The sequence below is a fragment of the Vigna unguiculata genome, chromosome 7, assembly GCF_037176805.1.
Source record: "Vigna unguiculata cultivar grain cowpea cultivar isolate G323 ecotype 2 chromosome 7, ASM3717680v1, whole genome shotgun sequence".
In the NCBI taxonomy this organism is placed as follows: Eukaryota; Viridiplantae; Streptophyta; class Magnoliopsida; order Fabales; family Fabaceae; genus Vigna; species Vigna unguiculata.
In genome coordinates this window covers 836759-853418 of record NC_140798.1, presented here as the reverse complement: position 1 = coordinate 853418, position 16660 = coordinate 836759, and the positions used below count along the sequence as shown (strand labels likewise).

The following is a 16660-nucleotide window of genomic DNA, read 5'->3' as shown; positions in this document are numbered from 1 at the left end:
AGGCGTGTCGAAAGAGTAACCAGAGAAACTTGTTTCAATCCTTGAATCCAAAAAAAAAATATTAAAAGACTAAACATATAAAATAAAGAAGAGTTATCCCTATCCTTATCTTCATGTGAAAAATATTCAAAGTATTTTTTATTTTTTGTCTTAAAACTCAACGATTCATGATATGATTATTTTAATAAAAGATATTTCAGTAGATTAATAAAAGAAAATATATATAAATTATCTAATGACCATACAAGGTGTTAATTCATTTTTTGTTGGATCTTTCGAGAAATGATCATTGGAGAGATATAATACTAATGAACATGAGCACAACCCATACATAAAAAATTAACACCACTCTTAATTCAAAACTTTAAGATAGTGGATTTATGAATCTTAATTGCTTAACTTTTTCAATTTTAGTTAATATGGGATTTAAACTCACGTTTGATTCCGATCGATTTTCATATCAAAAGTTATTGTTATTCACATATAACTCATTCGAACGTTATGATCTGTTCCTTCCGGAGTTTTAATATTTTAAATTTTTAAATTTTTCCAAAAAATAATCTTTCAGAAAGGTTTTTTTATTTCTTTCCGGAGTTGATTGTGAAGAACAAATAAAATTTGTTGGGTGCAGGAATCTAAATTTAAAAAACCCTTAGGAGCAACTACATCATTTCATATTTTGGGGGACCCAGGCTGAGATTCCTTGTGTTCAAGAAGAAAGAGACGAAATTGGTCCATGGAGAAAGAAGAAAGATATACTCTCTTTCTTGCATATTCTTTATCTTCCCCATATCAAGCCCATGGTGCCTGAGTCATCAACACCATGGTTTCTGCAGAGGAGTAGCTATGAATGGAAATAGAAACACCAAGCATTGCTCACCCCAAATAAATTTTCTGTCACATGTAATGTCTATTTCTGAAAACCAAAAACCACATATTCAGTGTTTTATTCAAGAGTAACTTCAAAGACGACTCCTTCAAGATTCCCAACAATGCATCGAGTTCCAGTTACTTCTTTCATCTTCATTCGAAGCTTGGAAGCTTCAATGATAATCATCGAATCCATGCTGCAAGGAGGGGAATTTAACAAGTGAGAGCAATAATAATTCTTTTGACCAATCAGAGGAATAGCTATGCAGACTAGATAAGCTGACACTCTAAAAATCAGATAATGCAGTGCTTGCGGTAAATAATTTGTTGGATTTAACGTATAAGCACAGAAAAAAATTGGGACTTTAACTGGGGCCAAACTAGGAGGCAAGGGAAGCTGCATTCACAATGGAGATCACAAGGGTTACTTAGAAAGAAAACCAATTTTAACTCCACCGTGACATCCACCACTTCGCGTCTCTCCTCCACCGTGACATCCACCACGTCGCTGGCCAGGAACACGAAAGCAGTGTAGCAGCGAGAGAACGCAGTGCAGGGAGAACACAGATCCACCATCGGACTGCGATTCGCGGACGATTCCGACCGCCACGACCACCGCGAAGACATGTTTTTGCGTTCTGGTTCCCTTTTTTTCGATTTGTAACCTAAATTTCTGATTTTTGTAACCCTAAAATTCGTTTCCCATAATTGGAGGTTATGGTCTATATCTGGTTGTTGTTGCTGTGATTTGCCCTTCTTTGGATTGGATTGGACCCATTCTGTGAATCGTAATTGTTGGTGTGGTGTTGCTTAAATTTTCCCCCAATTTCAATTTCGCTGCTGCCGTTAATCGTGCATTTGGATTCTTTGTTCATGTTTGTGTAGTAAAATGCTGTTAGATTCATTTTTGAATTGAGATGTTTTTGCTATGTTATTAAGATGTATGTTGTTGGGCTGCCGTATAATGGCATTGTGTTGCTGTTTTCAGCTCCAATGTTGATGTTTAATGTTTAATGTATAAGTACTGTTGGTAATGAACTTGTGTGTATTGTCCTCTACATGTTTTTGTTTCTGAATCTTGCGTAGTGATCAATAAATATTAAGTTGTGTGTACTGTCCTATGCATGTTCCTGAATCTTGCCTACTGATAATCAATAAAGAAGTCTTGCCACTGTGATAAAATAACTACTGCCATTTAAAGTCTTGCCACTGTGAATATTAACGACACAACACAACATATATCACCACTAAGTAACTACGACCCAACACAACACCATATATCACAAATAGCAGTAATAAGGACAGAACACCAACCTGCAATGATCCAGTGAGGACAACTGGTTTCACGGAATCGTACAATCCAAAATACAGACCACGATACACGATGATTCCAACACATGAGAGGTTACAACCACGGTAGAGACCGGCAATACCATCAGATGCCAATGTCTTCCTGTAGACATCAACAAGACCCTTGAATTGTCTCTCTCCTCCCTTCTTTGCAGCCTTAGCATCATTGGCAAGACGAGTATTGCCAATGATGCACCAGCAGCACCTCTAGAGGCCAAGTTCCCAGCAAACCACTTCCAGTAGCCATCTCTGTCCTTCTTGAAATAGTCCTTGAATGCAAAGTTCCAAGCCTGACAGAATTCAAACAGCGAAGATCTAAGCTGATTGAAGAACAACACCAATTAAATCTCTAGAGAACAGTGTCTATTTTGTCCAAACGAAAATTACGAGATAACTAACCTGGGTGGGGAAATAACGGATGACATTTGCAGTGTTTCCTCTCCATAGAGAAAGAGCACCCTCATCCGCCATTGTTCTTTTAAAACAATCACCAATACCCTTGTAGGGCTCAGAAAGCCTTCCAGTTTTGATCATCTCATCCTGCTTCTGGATCAAAAGCTTAACACGTTCAATGGGAGCAGCAGCGGTTTTGGAGACAGCTGCAGAATCACCTCCCATGAGAAAGTCAATAAGAAAATGGCCTTTCTCCGCTGGGGCTACGGCAAAAACAGGGGAAGTTGTTGTTGCAGCAGCAGACAAATCATAGTAGTTTTGCATCAGGACATCACAGGATACTGCAATGCAGCATTTGAGTAGTTCCCAAAAGAGGGTCTTTGGTACATGGCAGGGTGGTGGAAGGCTCCATCATAACTCTTAATACCAGATGAAAAACCAGAACGGAGATGGAGCTGACCAGCAACCTTCTCCATGATTGAAGGGTGTTGGACGCTGCATCTACTGTCTTGTATTCATTTTTTCCCCATGATCTTTTATTTTTCAATTTTTCAACTTTGTACAGTTGGGTGTTTTTTTTTTCTTCTTCTGATGATCTGTTGTTCGATCTGATCAGTTATTTCTTTTGTGTTTCGGCCATTGTTGTTTTTTTCATAAAATTGAAGCAGTGAGAGAGAGATCTGTGTTTGTTTGTTTTCATGTGATCTGATCGCGAAGGCGTTTGATCTGTAAGCAGGCGCTATTTAGGGTTTAAGATTTGTGATTAAGGTTTTAGTACAAAGGTCTTTTCTTTTTCCTGTTTGATTGATGGGTCTTTTTTCTTTTCTTTAATGGTGCATGCGAATTTATTGAATTTAGGCTGACTTTTTATGTTTTATGGTCGGATATAAATCTGACGTATTGCATGGATCGACCTTGAACCCGTGAATTTTTCTTTCTTTTTTTCTTTTATCTGTCTTAGTGTCCCTTCTGGTTTTGGAAGTAGAATGTGGATCTGTTCTCAAAGGATATAGCTTTTGAGATCTATGCCATTTGTACTCCCACAAAGGCAATTTTCTTCTTTTAGTTTTTTTACTGATTATGATTTTACTAATTTTAAAACATATCATGAATATACTGAAAAATTGTATTCCAAGTCAATTGCAGCGCATGTTTTACTTGACCTTTCCGTCTGAGGACCTCAGTCTGTAAAATTTATTTTTGCATGGCTAATCATTATTAACTAAATTTACCGATCATCCCTATGTTTATTATGATTATCACTGTGGTTGCGTTTTGCCTGTCATGTTGGGGATGGACTTCGTCTACTATAGGTAGACTCAGTTGTTCGTTTTTTGATGAACATTTGGGTTTCCTGGTGTCTTCAGTTCTAAACTTTCTGTGTATACTTTTTGACCATCAAACATTCATTAAATGGTTTTTTTATTAAATGTGGATTTTCATTAGTTAATGGTGCTCATGGTCAATGCTTTTTCTTTTTACAGTCAGATTGCTAAATTTACTAACTTTATTTAACATTGGACACTTTTTTTCAGGAACGCCACCATGGTTGATCAGGTCCAACACCCTTCAATCATGGACAAGGTTGCTGGTCAGCTCCATCTCCGTTCTGGTTTTTCATCTGGTATTAAGAGTTATGATGGAGCCTTCCACCACCCTGCCATGTATTAAGATACTCTATGTTCTTTCATGGAATCCCTACAATTCACACCGCATTACCACCAATTCCAAATCCATATTACGAACCAACTCTCTCCCAAACTCAAACCCAAAATCTTCTTCAGGGCCTTTTGTGTTTCTTCTTCTCATTCTGCTTCTCCTTCCACTCTCACCCAAACCCAGAATCTGAGTGACCCTCCAATCGTAGTTCCTGAGAAAAAGCGCAGGGTTAAGGCTTCTGATACCCAATTCAAAGAAAATTGGTTAGCTTCACTCTCTTACCCTTTTCCAGAAAAGACCCCTCGTTTAAATTCTGAGCATGACCCGACCCAACAAAATGACGGCTCCAAATGGGTCCTTGGAATTGACCCAGATGTCTCTGTTGAAAATGAACGGTTCCGTTTGTTCAGCTCAGGTATCGTGTTTATTTTCGTCTTTGTTGGTTAAAGTCATTTCCTTTTTGTTCAGCACGGTAATGTTGCATTGATAGCGTTACTCAAGGTTTTAAGTTGCTGTCATGGTAGAGATTTTGTTGCAATTCTTCAAATGCCTTTATATTGTGGTTTCAATGGCGGCAGAGGAGTGTTGTTTTAAAATCTTATCAGGGTAAATAAGAATGAAACTTTGAAGTGATACATGTGTGCCACTTGGGTTTTTTCCTGAAGATTTGTCGGGGTTAAGTGTGGTGGAGTAAAAGCAGTGTTAATAGAGTATCGTCAGTAATATCTCTAACACCTATATGCTGGTAGATATTGTTGCAAATTGACTGGTAGAGATTGTGCTTTGTGTTTTTGGTGTTTGTAACGTGTGCCCTGTTATGCTATTTACTTGTTTAATTGGAAGTTCCGTTGAGGAAGAAGGTATACATCTGAAGTGAATAGTTGAGTTCTACCGGGGATAGTTTACTAGATATATAATGGCACATTTTTTTCTAAAATGCATGCAAAAGGATCCTAGATGCTTAAGGTAGTATGAAGGATGAGATTATGGATTTGTGCCTAAGTTTTGAGGCTTGGAAAGTTTTAAGCATGCACAGTTACGCATATCTGGTAGCAAGAAGAAATGGTAATGATACATAGGTATATGAAGAAGGGATGATGCTGATAGTAATAGAACTGTGGTTTGGTATTAAAATTATGAGAGGTTGTATTAAAGTAGTAGTACAGTGCATAAAAACTTGTATTCTCAGTAGGAGTCAAAACGAGTGATCCTTTGCTATCATCATAATGAAAAAAAAAAACTGTCAGGAAAATTTGCACGCATCCCTTAGATAAAGAATCATATCGATTAGGTTTTGTGGGGAGTAATTGATAAATTACAATATGGCTGAGGACTAATGGTGTGTATGGTATTACACCTAGGTTTCTGCATAACAACGAGGCAACGGAATCTGGATGAGGATTGATCTTAACAGTAAATTATATTTGTATTTTTGTGAACTGTTTTGGCATTAGATCCTCTAGGCCTCTTGATTCATATTTAGAAAACAGCTACTAGATTATGTTTCTGAACATTGTCTCTGTATTCATATCATTACTCTGACATGTGCAGGTATTTGACTCTCCTCATGTGAAAATACTTGTTGGCCAGAAAAATAGGACTCGAAGGCGCTTAGATGCGAAGTCTGTTGTTCAGTTAGTTCGTAGTTTTGATGCTCCAATTGGTATATTGTATTTTTTTTATCTCAATATCTCTACATGTGCAAACCTTTTCTAAACTTCCTTTTATGGGTTATGTGCTTTTAGTAACTATTTCTGGCTATTTATAATAATGGTAGAAAACGAATCGTTATAGAATTTGGTTCAATTATCTGTTTTTGTCATTTCGTAACAGTTATTAGTCTGCACGCTAAAGTCTTGACTTATTTTTTTCTATTTTCTTGTTTTTTGAGACTATTGTAAGAATTCTCATTGTTTTCTAGTAGATTTAGGACCTTACCTCCTTTTCTTGTTCCTTGTATCTCTTTCTACCTGTATCACTCTGTATTTGCATCAAGTTAATAATACCCAGAATATTTTTCATTTTTGCTTTTGGCTGGTTTCAAGTAGAAAAGTCACTAATGTAAGAAGTCACAAGATTATGATTTACATCTGAAATGTTAAACCGATATTACCATTTTTCATGTGCATTTTCTGAAAATATTATTGGACCTTTGGATGAAGTATCAATTGATATTGTATATCACATTTCTCAATCAGATGGTTAGTTATTCTGGGATAATGATGCTTACTTTTTTTTTATCCCTGGCAATGTAATTTATTATTGAGTACTAGTTCTCAAGTTTGCTACAGTAAGTTTTGAATTATTTTGCACATCATATTTCTTATAATCTGGGTTTAGGATAGGGTTCGATACAAAATTATGATTCAAGAAATAAATTTATGATTCATTATTTGAAACTTGATTCGGTCATGTGTTTGGTTTTGGAGAATTGATTCCAGCTGAATCAATTTTCTAGCATAAAAGCAACAATTAGTTGCTTTTCATTTAACGTGAATTTTTATCCTTTAACTGAAGTTGGAAACTAAACACATTGATTCTGGGCTAGAAAATCAATTCTAACCAATTCTACATCACTTTGACGCATGACCAAATATACTAACCCTGGTTTTATGAGCATATCAAACAATGCATCAACACTTTGTAATACATCTTAGTGAATATAAAGGCAATGTTTCATTATCTTTAAGTATCTTCCTCCCTCTCTACCCAAAACCCAAAATTTTCAACACATGCCATCTCTCAACAATGTTAAAGTAAATGAAATTTGAGCAACAAGTTGACATTTTATCCATTCACTGTATTGTTCACAACGCTAGTGTATTTTCCTAAATCTTTTTGAGTCTGCTTTGTTAGTAATAGCATTTGAATATTTTATACTGCAGGATGATAGCAGGAGACTTGCATCCACATTATTTCCATCACTGACTTCCATGTTAAGTAGGAAAAAAGATCATGGTACCTGTCTTGACTTGTTTTATATCTAGTTAACTATCATGTCGGTGCTTGATTATCATTAATGTCTTCAAAAGGGTTCTTTTAATCATGTTAAAAATTTGCTGCTAAAATTTTGAAGATCCTACAATTTATCCAAGTGCCTTGTACTCCAGTACTACAGATTTATTACTCAACTGAAAAGATCCTTCCAGTGTCATGTTGTGGATAATATTTCTCTTGCTTGGATTCCTCTTTTTTTAGAGAAAAATATGTTTTTAGTCCCTTCTGTCAAATGTGATCAAGGTTTTTGTACTTCCACTTTGATGATTTTGGTCTCCAAACTTTGAAAAACACGCATTTTAACTTTATAAAACACGATGAAAATTGGACCTTCACTAAATTATCAATGGCTTATCAAGTGTGAAACATCCATGAGCCATAATTGTAGGTTTTCTGAAAATTTGTTGAAAAGATAGTGTTCTTGGTGATTGATTCTTGCTTCTAAATATGCTTTGATTTTAACGAATTTGTGATGTTTTAGGAAGGGCAGAGGCTTTACTAATTGCAGCATATGGTCAAGATCAAAGCAAAAGCTTGGAACCATCTTGTTGTGACAAATTTGAAACATGAAAATTGGCATATTTAAGAGCTTCAGTTCTCTTCTTCTGCCCTCTCTTTCCATTTTGTAATTTTGGCCTAAATAGTATTGTATACTTTTTGTTTGTTATCTTATTACCATGCCAATATTTTCTCTTCAAACATTTGATTCTACTTCTGAATATAATTAAGGATAACCATCACAAAAGTGTATGCAAATAAGGTAAAAAGCTTGGTTGATTTAAAATTCAATCGAGAGAAGACTTTAGGGAATTAAGTGAAGAGTTTGATGAATAGAAAAAAATATATGCATAGTTTGATTATTGTCAATCTAACTAATCATTCAACCACGAATCATGTTAAAAGATAACTTTTACCCTTTTGGATTTAAGGATCGATAGTTATGCATAGTTTGATTTGAGATTTTAATTAAATATATTAATAACAAACATCAATATCTAAATAGACAAAACTATCATTTTTATAGATACATGAATAACAGACAATAATAATTCAAAATAGCGTGTATAACATGATATAGTGGGGTGTTTGAGATTCTTGGTTCATTGTTTTATGAAACTTTATATACTTTTCCGACACTAGCACATATATATGGATTAGGAAAATTTAAAATAAATAAATATCATATTTAATGATTTATTAATCCAAACCTTTTGATTTAATGTATCTGTGGAAAAATGTTTTATTTCTATACATTCTATCAGACTCCGTCGGAAGTTTAAATTAAAATGTCCTTTTTTCCATCCAAAAATATTAAATCTCAAAGTAATTTTCACTATTCAAGATATATATATATATATATATATATATATATATCTATTTATTTTGGCACCTTCAAATTGATCTTGCTCATATAATTTTTTTATTTAATAATTTTATGGTAAAATCATGTTTACTTCATACTAAATAGTCAATGATCACAACCACCAAATTAAAATTACTTTTGAATTTTTTTTTTATATTTGAAATGTTAAAAAACTTTACATCAAAAAGATACAATAATACTCTTACATCTATAAATATTTAATCTCATGCTTGATACATTCATTCTTAGGCATAAATATATATTAAAGATCTCACGTCGATTAAAGAAAAAGAGCGAATTGTGACATACAAAAAATGGACTTTTATTGATCGAAATAATTTATACATATGAGATAATTTAGGATATTTCAACCCGTATACAATCATATAATTAGAAAAATAAAAAACCAACCACTTGAAAAATAGGTATAGGGTTTCTTCCATAAAAAAATACAGAAAACACACTAACATATTATTATAAGAAAGTACAATTCTCAACTTACAAGTCAGTACAATTCTCAACATATTATTATTTTTTACATTTAGATGATTATTAATAATAAAAAAATTACTCTTTAGTTCTATTATTTTACTAATTTTAGTAACTACTTTTTTTAATTCAGCTAATTACTCGGATGTAAAGATAAATCAACAACAAAACAAATAAAAATACAAGTACTTAATATATAATCCGTAATAGATAAAAGTAAAATGTGTATCTAAATACTACAATTCAAATAATAACACTAAGATTGATATTAATATGATAATAATAACACTAATATTATTTAAAGTAAAAATACAAAAAATAATAATAATTATAATAATTATTATATTAATACTAATACTAATACTAAATTATTTTTTTAAAAATTTAAATGATTATTTATAATGAAAAATTACATTTTAGTTTTATTATTTTACTAATTTTAGTAACTACTTTTTTGGATTCAACTAATTAATCAAATGTAAAGAAAAAACAAATAAAAATATAAGTAATTCAAAATATAATCTCATAGTATATAAAAGTTAAATGTGTATTTAAATACTACAATCCAAATAATAAAAATGTAAATAATTAAAGTATAATCTTGTGTCAAAATTGAAATAATAATAATAATACTAATATTATTTATGATAAGTACGGTACTAATAACCGTAAATAATAATAATAATAATAATAGTATTTTTATTAATAATAATATCATTAATAATAATAATAATAATAGTAATAATAAATTTTTCTAGTTCTTTTTTTCATAATATATAAAAAGATTAATATATTATATATTGATATTATAAGTAATACTATACTAATATTTTTACTACTATTAATATTATCAATAAATTTAATAATAATAACAATCATATATAATCGTAATATTAATATATTATATGTTAATATTGTTAATAATACTAATAATAATAACAATAATAATAACAACAACAATTTTACTATTACTAATAATGTTAATAATTTTTATAATAACAAAATATAATAGTAATAATACTAATAGTAATACTAATAATTTTACTACTAAGTATTAATTTTTGTATATTATAGTTAATAATTTTTCTAATTACTTCTTTATTAATAATAATAATATTAATAATATCAATAATAATATGTAATAATAACATATAATAATAATAATAATTATTATACTAATATTGGTTATAATTTTATTACTATCACTACAAATAATATTTATAATAATAATATTATTAATAATTACAAATAATAATAATACTTATAAAAACATTACAAATAATAATTATTAATAATTACAAATAATAATATTACTTATAATTAATATTATAGTTGAAATTATAAATAAATGAAAAAATAAAAACAAATTGGTTTTTGTAGGATTTGAACCCAGGTCCTTTTGTTACACAATTTTAAAATGACGAAAAACTACATTTTATGACACTTATCAATAAAAAAAAAAGGATAATGTAGTAATTTTAGTGGTATCTTATTTTCTTAATATGTAATAGATTATCGTTTGCGAAATTTGAATAAACAATATTTACATTCCAAGTTCAAATTAGTAAAAGTACATATTAATTAAATATGTGCAAATTCTTTTAACAACAATACTAAAACATTTTAAATTATTAATTAGACTATTTAATACAGTTGTGAAATAATTAACAAATCACTCTTTAAACCTTTTATATTCTTTATGAATAGCTACAATTCCACACATAAGCAGCTTCAGCAAAAGACTTCTTCTTAGCCTTCCTTCTTTTAGTCAAATTGTATTTTCTAAAGCAATGATTCTCTCTTCATCAAGATCAATTAATTTGTTGAACATCATAATCCAAAATTGGAGGCTTAACTTAACTTTTAGGAGAATTTCATATGCCCATAAAATCCAATATGTTTCTCAATTTAACAAAATTGGCCATTTTCTTAGTAAAATAATGTGTTGATCCATACATCTTTATATTTCTTGAGTTAGCATATAAAACTACTTTTTTTTTCCAATAAACATTGTAACTTTACCTATCAATATCATATTTTAGGATTTCAAATTGGTATACTATCTATTCTTCAATAAAATCAATAACATTAGGTGACATCAATTATCCCGTGGTAGAAGTCAAGTGGACCGGATCATAATCGAATCGTGACACGTGGACTTGTGTTATACTCTTAAGTAAAAAAAGTTGTACCCTGACTATTAGCTATAACTTTTGTCCAAGTAGTAAACACTTGATCCTAACGATTGGTATTAGAGTTAAGAGCCAAGTGATAAGTGCTTGATTCATAATGGACAATTGTTAAGTGAGAGATTATTGTGGGTTGCATAATTGTCCTATGATGGAGATTAGATAGACCAAATCACTAACTATTAGCTATAATTTTTGCTCAAATGGTAAATCTGGATCCTAACACACACTCTTATAAATATCCTTTAGAGGAATTGCTTACTTTAATGAAATAATTTAGAACAACTACTATACTTATAACTTTTCAATAAGCGCACAACTATTTCTCAATTAAATTGTTTATCCATCGTCTAAATTTCCAAGATTTCATTATTGAATTCAATTCACTCATTGGAACTGACCAAAACTTTTGATCTTCTTGACAACACTTGCATGTTTAATACAGTTCTTTCAAAATCAAAGGCCAATAATAATCTTATTGAAATAAAACTCATTTCATCACGATTCTCCACCATGAAAATATGTCTCTATCTCACTTGAATATTGAAAATGAAAACTTGCATAAGTTTAGTTAATTAAATATTTTTAATGCATAAATTTAGTTATATAGTAAAATTAATATTTAATTACTTTTTTAAATTGTATATTTCTCATGAATTTTTTTGTGGTAAATGAGCATGAAATTTTATTAGGAAAATTCATGAGAAATATTCCTAAAATAGGTTGCTCCGTTATCTATGACAATATATGTGCAAAATTATCCACCAAGAATATATGTGAATTTGTGATGCACGGATATAATATGCATTGATACATTTAATTTGAAAATAATAAGATATCATATGTGATATATGCATATTAAAAAATATATATTAATTTTTAAAATATGATAAATATATGATTGTTATTGTATGAATCCAAATTGAAATCATAGATATTAAAGTTAACATACAAATTTATAAATTATTATCATCACAAAAGTACTACTTATATATATTAAATATTTTATTGATAAATATCGGTAAAATATCCTAAAATATCAAATATAGACACGTGTCAGATATGGATGCGTGATCCAAATTAAAGCATCGAATCATAAATGTGAACTTTTCCATAGAAATACATATAAAAAATTACCAACCCAAAGTAAGAATTCATGAGAAACATTTCTCATTTTATCCATACATTTTTTTACCGTGAGAAATCTATATAAAACTATTATTGCCCACAAAATTTTGAATGTTTTCTGCGAATATAAACTATAAAAAATTTGACTTATTTTTTTGTTATATAATTCACAACTTAATGTAATATAATCAATAGGTAATGATATATTTGATTTTTTTTTTTATCAACATGGCTAGTTGGATCTTTCAAGTACGTAACTACCGGTTCTCTCCGATCATTTATAAGTAATTAACAATTTATATAGAACGATTCATATTTATTTGGAAGTTTCCTTCAAATTTGAATTAGCTTTTGAAAGTTTATAAGAAGCCACTTGTGCCATATATTAAATTCTCAAGAAATATGCTAAAAGATGATATCAAATTCATTAATCAACATTTTTACCTGGGTGAAATATCTAACAAATTTTGAATTCATACATTTATAATTCCACATAACTTGTTTAATTACTAATTGAATCTCCTAACTACTGTATTTTTTTAGCTTTAAGCATATCAAAGTCTCCAACCTAATTACAAAGTCTTCAAACTCAATTTCATTATTCAAAAGAGACTTAAAAAAAAAACTTGGTAGAAATATTAATAACTGATTATTTATTATTATTATTATTATTATTATTATTATTATTATTAATTCTGTCTGCGTGAATAGTAAATACCTAGAAACAAATAGAGCATTAACGTGCCACAATTTCTTTTATTGCTACGAGTAAAAATATATCTTTTTTACCTATAAAAGACTTATTTAATTGACATAATCATATTCATGTCATGACAAACATATTATATAATATTATCACTAATTTTACAATAAAAAGTCATAAAAGGAATAATGAAAAATAAACAAAAAAAATTGTCTAGAAAATTTATAATAATAATAATAATAAATAATAATAATAATAATAATAATAATAATAATAATAATAATAACAATAACGTACACACAGGCGTTGTCGCGTTTGTGTGTACGCATTTTTTAAATATATGTGATATTATATTAGTAGGTGATGATAATGTAATGTTATTAAGTTATAATATATAAAATAAAATTATATTTATTAAAAATAAAGTGAAATATATCAGTAAAGATGAGAAAATAATTGTTGATAAATAGAGAAAAAGAGAAGAGCAGAGATAAACGATTTTATAAAAAAGTTTGTAAAAGTAATGGTCAATTTTCAAAAATTTTATAAATAATTATATTTTAAAGGGTAAATTTGTATTTTGAGATGTGGACACAAAAAAGAAAATCTCTTTATATATTATTATAGATAATGCATAGATATAAATAAAAGAAAGATTAATCAAACCAAACAATTTTTTTAGCAAAGAATAACAATATAAGATTAAATAATGAAAGATTAGAAAAAGTTTAAGTTGAGACATGCATAACGATATATGTTTCTCTTCCAAGCTACATCGACGAATAACCAATCAAGTGCAACAAAAAGGAGAAACACTTAATAAGTTACAGGTTTTGTTGTGGTTTTTTTTCATGCAAATGATTATATTTATATGTAGAGGAATATAAATATAGTAGAGAATAATAAATCTAAAATGAAATAGTACATAGTAAAAAATGTGATTAAAATAAGATAAATGTAATAAATCTAAAAAACTATTTATCATAAATAACATTTATCTATAAAATTAACAATTCATAAAAGTATAAATAACATAAGATGCTTTATTAAATTGTACTAAATATTTTCAGTATATATATATATATATATATATATATATATATATATATATATATATATATATATATATATATATATATATATATATATATATATATATATTAGCTTATACGTAAATTTATTTGAACTTATAAATTAACTCATTTTAGTTTTTTTGATTCTTATTTTTCACTGCTAAGAATATACAGAGAGATATAGATTCGTAATTAGAAAGCAGAAAGTGTTGTGAATGAAGTTATTGGTTGATGGAATTGTTGTTAATTATAATGTTTCAAATGGTCCATCAATATTATGAGTACTTGAGGAAATGTGATTTCATGATTAACATGTGCTTCAAGCTTCAACGTGTTTCACGTCTGCTTTTCAATCGATTCACAAGTCAATTCCACTCTTCCTAACTTTTGAATTATCTCTCTCAAATAATCGTTACAATTTCTCCTAACATATTTAATAAAAAGGTTAAATATATTGCTGTGCTTTAACTTTCGATGAATGAATTTTGAAATTAGTTCATTTCAAAATTTTAGATTAATTTAGTTATTCATCTGTCAAAATATATTAAAATAAGTGAATTTAGTCTTTGTAATCAAATTTTGTTAAATTTATTTGATGTTTCGTACACATTTAAGTTGTTTATATTATTTGATATATTTTTACTTTAATGTTAAGTCAAATATTATTATGAAACGCATTTAAAATGTCAAATAAACTTAACAAAATTTAATTAAAAGACTAAATTCACGTATTTCGAAACATAAAGAACTAAATTAGTCCAAAGTTTTGAAATAGGCTAATTCAAAATTCACCGAAAGATAAAGAACAAAAACATATTTCACCCTTAATAAAACATTTACTTACTTGTGTATATAATCTATTTTTCTTCATCACTGCTTTATTCCCTTTTATTGAATATTGTTAGATCTGAAAATATATAAAAAAAAAAGCCTTTTTCATTATACCACTTTCCAATCGATGATAAATACTAGTTGGACGGATCGAGATGCTATAAAATAAATTTACGTTTAACATAAATTCACATTTAATATGAAAAAACTCGATCGGAAAACTAAAATGTCAATTATTGAGATTACCAAATGTTCTTAACCTAATTATATAAGCAAAGCCTATTAATTTTTATAATATATAATTACAGTAAAATATGTATTTTAAATCTAATTCTGGTTTATAAAATGAAATTTATACTTATTTATATATTGTAATATACCTTAAATATATATACTTCTCAGGCGTATTTATGGTGATTTCATAACTTTGCTAATGGATAACATAGCAGATTCAATAATAAATTTCGTTAGTATAAATTTTAAATAACTATAATATTATGTTACAAAATAGATTTTAAATCTAATTTGTTTTTATTTATATACTTAAAATATATATTTATCTAATGTTATATTTTTTACTATATAATTCGATAAGTTGAATGTATAAACTTTTTAGAGTGAATATCATAAAATTTAAACTCATTACATCGTTAATCGGTGTAAGTATATAACCGTCGGAACTTAAATTTTTTGTTTTAATGTAAAAAGAAATGATATTTACGTATAATTTTGTGTTAGATTATTCTTTTCAAAGTCTTTCTCTTCTTAAAACAAGTAAATAAAATATCAGTCTAATAAAAAACAAATTGCCAACAACCAATAAATAATTGCATTAATAGAAAATATTTTTAGGTTTAAACATGTTTTGCTCCTTATTAGTTATTGATTTTTTTTTCATAAAAATATTAGTTATTAGAAATAGATTTTAAGTCTAATTAAAATCTATAAAACTAAAACAAAATTTATATCTCAATTATATATTAAAAATTGTTCTGATCTCTAGTTGATGTGAGATTTCTGATCATTATTTTAATTTCTTTTTGTTTATAATAGTTATTTTTTTTGTTTAACTTTTAGTTTCAAAAGTAATTTACATATATAACACTTTAAAAAGGAATAAAAAAGTATTATAACGTTTTAAAGGACAAAAAAAAGACACAAATTTCATTTATTAGTATTTGATTACTTAATACTCTATTTCTTAACATAATAACTAGATTTTTTTTCAAGTGTAATTTGAGGGCAAATGCCAACAAATGCTGGTCCAGTATTAATTAAGAAATGAACTTGTGTTTCACAGTGACATGAGTTTGAACTCATGCTGATGTAAACCTTATTAATGAGTAAATATAAATACGTTTTAAATCACTCCCTATAATCTTAGTTTTACCTGAGTTTTAAAAACAATTTGAATTTTTTACTGAGTTTTTTGTTATTATTCTTCTACTGTGTTTTTATAATATATCGATTATCACTAATTTTAATGATTTAAAATTTAAAATTTAAAATACTATTTTTAATATTCAGTAAAGGAAAAAAAAAAGTATAGAATCTGAACTCCTCTAAAGATTATTCTAAACATTTTATTACACAGAAAAAATATGGTGACAAATAT

General features: G+C 28.2%; 2 pseudogenes across 2 annotated transcripts; one reads left to right on the top strand and one right to left on the bottom strand.

Moving 5' to 3' along the window:
• Window positions 1–2088: 2088 nt before the first annotated feature.
• Window positions 2089–3089, bottom strand: LOC114189876 (ADP/ATP translocase 1, mitochondrial-like; annotated as a pseudogene). The gene is made up of 2 exons (XR_014996508.1): window positions 2620–3089; window positions 2089–2510 (listed from the first exon to the last, which is right to left on the bottom strand). The product of XR_014996508.1 is annotated as an ADP/ATP translocase 1, mitochondrial-like (transcript).
• A 181-nt stretch (window positions 3090–3270) lies between these two features.
• On the top strand, window positions 3271–7878 carry LOC146884500 (Holliday junction resolvase MOC1, chloroplastic-like; annotated as a pseudogene). The gene is made up of 4 exons (XR_014996831.1): window positions 3271–4687; window positions 5824–5935; window positions 7158–7230; window positions 7751–7878. The product of XR_014996831.1 is annotated as a Holliday junction resolvase MOC1, chloroplastic-like (transcript).
• Window positions 7879–16660: the final 8782 nt, after the last annotated feature.